The following is a 4,524-nucleotide window of genomic DNA, read 5'->3' as shown; positions in this document are numbered from 1 at the left end:
CCTTTTCTCCACATCCTCTCCAGCATTTATTGTTTGTAGATTTTTTGATGATGGCCATTCTGACCCGTAAAGGGTCACTTTTATTCTTACTCAGAAGCTCCTACTCTCCTTCATGCCGCACTCTCTGATGGCTGTAGCACACACTATCCCTCATTCATTCTACAGAGGAAGGAAAATACTGGGTAGTGAATGTGCCACAAAGTGAGGGACACAAGTGCTTCTCTTAGATGAGGAGCTCAGATAACTGAAGCCTCTCAAAGGTAATATTTAAACTGAGACCTCAGTGGCAAGAGTTCCAGCTATTGAAGATGGGGTCAGGGTGAGCACTGCGGGCAGAGCTGGAACAGAGGTCCCAAGACAGGGACTCCCCTGGCCGTCCAGTAGTTAAAACTCCTCGATTCCACTTCAGGGGCTGTGGGTTCGATCCCTGGTGGGGAAACTAAGATCCGGCATGCCACAGGGCGCGGCCAAAAATATTTAAAAAGAAAAACAAAGGTCCCAAGACAAGAGCAAACTTGGGGGATTAAAGCATCTGATCACATAAGGCCTTATAGGCCACGTAAGGAGTTCAGCTCTTATTCTAATTGCCATGGGAAGCCCTTAGACGGTTCAGGAATTCTGTGAGATTGTTTTTAAAAGTCTCCTTTGCCTGAAGCACAAAGAATGGATTTCAGGAGGACAAGATTAAATGCAGTTAGAAGAGTTAGGAGGGGGTAGTAACAGTCTAGGCTAGAAGTGGTTTGAATAGGGCGACACTGATAGATATTTGGATTGTGCTGTGGCGAACGAGCTGAAAGAATTTGCTGAGGGGCTGGTGGACTGCATGTGTGGGCTGAGGAGAAAAGGAAAGAGCAGTAGTGGAAACCATCCAATCTGGGGAGGAGCAATTTGGGTGGACAGTGTCATCATTCACTGAGCCGAGGAAAACTGAAGAAGGAGCGGGTTTGGGGAGGGAACTGAGAGTGAAGTTTTGACTATGTTAAAGTAGAGACACCTATGAAACATCTAAGTAGAGACGACAAATAAGTATGAATACACGAGTTTAGAGGTGAGTGGAGGAATCAGGGCTGGAGACAGATTTGGGAATCACTGACACATAGATACTATTTAAAGCCACCGGGCCTGGATTAGGACACTGGTGGGGATTACTATGCAGATAGGGAGGCGCAGGGTGCCTAGAACTAGCCCCAGAACACTCCAACATTTAGAGATGCAGCAGAGGAGTTGGCCAAGGAGAACACCTAGTGGCGTAGGAGAAAAACCAGGAGAGTGTGTATTAGGGAGCTCCAGAGAATGGGACGAGTAGGTGCCGACAGGAACATGTATAAATTCATTCATTCACATATTTACACACAGAGATTTATTAAAAGAAATTGGCTCACATGATTATGAGCCTGGCAAGCCCCAAGATCTGCAGGGTGAGTCAGCAAACTGGAAACACAGGAGAGCGTATGGTTTACATCCAGTCTGAGCCCAAAGGCCTGAGAACCAGGAGAACTGATGGGTGGTTCCCATCTGAGGGCCAGCAGGCTCAAGACCCAGGAAGAGCTGGTGTTTTAGTTCAAGTCTAAAGGCAAGAAAAAAGCTGATGTCCCAGTTTGAAGGCAGGAAGAATTTTCTTACTCATGGGAGAGTCAGCCTTTTTGGTCTACTTAAGCCTTCAACTGATTGAATAAAGCCCATCCACATTAGAGAGAGAACCTGCTCTCCTGAGTCTACTGGTTTAAGTGTTAGTCTTATCCAAAACACCCTCACAGAAACACCTAGCACATCTGACCAAATATCTGGGCACCCCATGGCCAAGTCGACATAAAATTAATCATCAAAGTGATGACTGAAGGAAGAAGGTGTTTGGAAAGAGGAAGTGGCCAATTATTAAGAATGGTACTGAGAGCATATACACAACATACTACTCAGCCATAAAAAAGAAATAATGGCATTTGCATCAACATGGATGAACCTAGAGATTATCATACTAAGTGAAGTCAGACAGAGAAAGACAAAGACCATATGATATCACTTATATGTGGAATCTAAAATATGACACAAATGACCATACCTACAAAACAGAAACAGACTCACAGACATAGAAAACAGACTTGTGGTTGCCAAGGGGGAGGGATGAATTGGGAGTCTGGGATTAGCAGCTGAAACTACTATATATAGGATAGATAAAAAACAAGATCCTACTGTATAGCACAGGAACTATATTCAATATCCTGTGATAAACCATAATGGAAAAGAATATGAAAAAGAATATATATATGTATAACCGAATTACTCTGCTATATAACAGAAATTTATAAATCAAGTATATTTCAACAAAATTTTTTTTAAAAACCCAGTATTTTGTAATAACTGTAAATGGAAAGTAACCTTTCAAAATTGTATAAAAAAATTAAAAATTAAAAAAATAAAATAGAAAAAAGGAAAAAAGAATGTTACTGAGAGGTCTGTTAAGAACCTAGTAGGGGACTTACACGGCGGTCCAGTGGTTAAGACTCCGTGCTTCCACTGCAGGGGGCACGGATTCAATCCCTGGCTGGGGAATTAAGGATACCACATGCCGTGTCCCAGTGGCCAAAAACAAACCCCAAAAACAAAGAACCTAGTAGGACCACTGATTTGGCAAGATGGACATAATCGGTGTCCTCAATGAGAACAATCACACTGGTGGACACAAGCTTTAATGCAAGAATGTGAGGTGCAAACATTGATAGGTTCAAGGGCACTTCATCGAAACAGGGAAGGCAGAGTGCAGGTATCCACAGAGGTAGGTTGGTGAGAAGATAGATGACAGACTGTTTGTCTAATTGCTTCTACTTCTCAATGAAGTATGAGGCAAGGTCATCAGATGAAAATGTGTATGTGTGTAGGGTGGGAGTATAAAACTACAGTAAGTCCCCTACATACGGACCTTCAAGCTGCGAACTTTCAAAGATGCGAACGTGTGTTCGCGTGTCCAATCATGTAAGTTAATTCACGTGTCTGGCGTACTGTCACGTGCATGCATCCTCTACAAGTGGTTGTGCTTTTGCATTCTTTACTATACAGTATTGTTGCTGTGCAACACGAGGGGCTTACTAATGAAGACCTGATGGAATTGGAGGCCCAGAGGAAGGATGAAGAGAGACAAGATGAAGAAGTAACTGAAGAACTGAAGAGATTCACGACGCAGGAAATGGCAAGGGGATTTTCTTTATGTGAGGAGGCACTGTTAGTTTTAGAGGCACAGGACCCGAACGTAGAATGGTACACAAAGGTTGCAGCAGCCGTTCAGAATACAATCCAGTGCCACCGTGTCATCTATGACAAGAAAAAAAGAGCTCAGACGTACCTGGATCATTTTTTCAAGAGGGTAGACAGAATTGAATCCAGCAAGGGACCAGAACCTGTGCCATCAACGTCAGGAGTGAGTGAAATCGCAGCTTGCCCTCTGTCTCCTATTGCTGACAATCCTTCATTTCTACCATCTCCCACCTCCTCGCCCTCCTCCAGTCAGTAACTCTTCTTGCCTGTTGACTCGATGCCAGCCCCTGTATGCCAGCTGTTGTACTGCACTACTGTACTTTCCAAGGTACTGTACTGTAAGATTTAAAATGTTTTCTTTTTGGTTTTTATGTATTATTTGTGTGAAAAGTATTATAAAACTGCTACAGTACAGTGTTATATAGGCGATTGTGTTAGATGGGTACCTCGGCTAACTTTGCTGGACTTAAATGAACGTGCTCTTGGAAAGGAACTCTTTGGTATGTAGGGGACTCACTGTATTCTGAGGAAAAGGAAAACAAAGTATGTATGACAGTCATTTAGGAGAGAGAGGAGAGATTATAGAATTGTCAGGCAATGCTAAGTGCCGATTCTGGATCTGTGATTGTGAACTTAAAGTGAGACCTGGCAGATTTAGGTATCATGACAAATTGAAATTATAACGGAATAATCATAGTTCAGGCATACAAAAATGGAGTCTGGTGGCCACTGAGGACCTCGTCTGAGACACATCCCTTCTCCACTGAGAACTTGAACTTTCTATAAACTATACCTAACCCAAGGGCACCAGCCATTTTTATTATTTTACTTTTAAAATAAATTTATTTATTTTTGGCTGCATTGGGTCTTCGTTGGTACACGCGGGCTTTCTCTAGTTGCGGCGAGAGGGGGCTACTCTTTGTGGCGGTGTACGGGCTTTCACTGCAGTGGCTTCTCTTGTTGTGGTGCATGGGCTGTAGGGTGCACAGGCTTCAGTAGTTGTGGCATGTGGGCTCAGTAGTTGTGGCTCACGAGCTCTAGAGCACAGGCTCAGTAGTTGTGGTGCATGGGCTTAGTTGCTCTGCGGCATGTGGGATCTTCCCAGACCAGGGCTCAAACCTGTGTCCCCTGCATTAGCAGGTGAATTCTTAACCACTGCGCCACCAGGGAAATCCCCACCAGCCATTTTTTTTAAACATCTTTATTGGAGTATAATTGCTTTACAATGGTGTGTTAGTTTCTGCTGTATAACAAAGTGAATCAGCTATACACATA

At 43.5% G+C, this 4,524-nt stretch overlaps 1 long non-coding RNA gene across 1 annotated transcript in view; it reads left to right on the top strand.

Annotated features, from left to right (window-relative positions):
- The window catches only part of LOC112067067 (uncharacterized), a 57,856-nt gene that overhangs the window by 26,842 nt on the left and 26,490 nt on the right, over positions 1 to 4,524 (top strand). The window contains exon 5 of the long non-coding RNA XR_008617798.1: positions 3,055 to 3,577. This is a non-coding gene — a long non-coding RNA (uncharacterized lncRNA). The remainder of the gene's footprint in view (positions 1 to 3,054; positions 3,578 to 4,524) is intronic.

The sequence above is a fragment of the Physeter macrocephalus genome, chromosome 7 (genome assembly GCF_002837175.3).
Source record: "Physeter macrocephalus isolate SW-GA chromosome 7, ASM283717v5, whole genome shotgun sequence".
Taxonomy (NCBI): Eukaryota; Metazoa; Chordata; class Mammalia; order Artiodactyla; family Physeteridae; genus Physeter; species Physeter macrocephalus.
Note: the sequence above shows the minus strand (reverse complement) of the source record. Positions and strands in the feature narration are given on the sequence as shown.